We start from the raw sequence: 1,318 nt of genomic DNA on the forward strand, positions 1-1,318 counted from the left end.
TAATAATAAGCTGAAATTAAAAATATAATACTATTGATAATCACTCTAAAAATGGAATACTTTGATATAAATCTAATAAAATCGATAAGTGATTTGTGTGCTGAAAACAACACAATGGTAATGGAAGAAATTCCAAATAAATGTAAAGACATACTCTATTCATGAATTGAAAGACTCAACATAGTTAAGGTGTCAATTCTCCCCAAATTGATGCAAGTCCTATAAAATTCTACTGAGTTGTTTTGTAGATATAGCCAAGAATATTCTGAAATTTATGTTGAAAGGCATAAAAATTTGAATAATTAAGACAATTTTGAAAAAAAGAATAAAGTAGGAGAAATTAGTCTACTTACTTTGAAGATTTATTATGTAGCTACAGAAATCAGGACTGTATGATATTAGCAGAGGAATAAACACAGATTGATGGAACAGAATAAAGAACTGAGTGATAGACCCAAACGAATGTGTTCAATTGATATTTGAGTAAGATGCACAAGCAATTCAAAGGAGGAAGAACAGCAATCTCAACAAATAATGCCAGGACAATTGACAAAAATTAACTTCAACCTAAGTCTTAAACCTTTTACAAAAATTAACAAAAATTTAATCATAGACTTAAATGTAAAACATAAAACTATAAAACTTATATTTAAAAAGCAGGACAGAATCCTTTGGATATAGGGCTAAGCAAAGGGTTCTTTACACCAAAAGCATGATATGTCAGAGAAAAAAAATAGATAAACTATACTTCGTTAAAATTAAAAACTTCTATTACAGACATGCCGCCCTGAATGTGCCTGATCTCATCTGATCTTGGAAGCTAAGCAAGGTTGGACCTGGTTAGTACTTGGATGGCAGACCACCTAGGAAGACCAGGTGCTATAAGAGTTAAAAATTAACAAACAAACAGATAAATAAATAAATAAAATTAAAAACTTCTGTTCTGTGAAAGATCCTATTAAGAGGATGAAAAGAAAATATATAAAGTGAGAGAAAATATTTGCAAATTATATATCTAACAAGTGACTAATATGTGGAATATACGAAGGATACTTAAAACTCAACAGTAAAAAAAACAAACAATCCAACTAGAAAATGGGCAAAAGACCTGAACAGACATCTAACCAAAGACAGCATACAGATGTCAAATATAAAAAGATGCTCAACATCATATGTCTTCAGGGAAATGCAAATTAAAAGAATGAGATACACTTCCACACCTATTAGAACGGTCAAAATCTAAAACACTGACAACATGAAATGCTGGCGAAGATATAGAGCAACGAGAACTCTCATTAGTTGCTGGTGGGAATACAAA

The 1,318-nt window shown here is 30.5% G+C and overlaps 1 pseudogene; it reads left to right on the forward strand.

The window, feature by feature from the left end:
• The first annotated feature begins 769 nt into the window (after positions 1–769).
• On the forward strand, positions 770–888 carry LOC118614803 (annotated as a pseudogene).
• Positions 889–1,318: the final 430 nt, after the last annotated feature.

Source organism: Rousettus aegyptiacus, unplaced genomic scaffold, assembly GCF_014176215.1.
Source record: "Rousettus aegyptiacus isolate mRouAeg1 unplaced genomic scaffold, mRouAeg1.p scaffold_m13_p_2, whole genome shotgun sequence".
NCBI classification, from domain to species: Eukaryota; Metazoa; Chordata; class Mammalia; order Chiroptera; family Pteropodidae; genus Rousettus; species Rousettus aegyptiacus.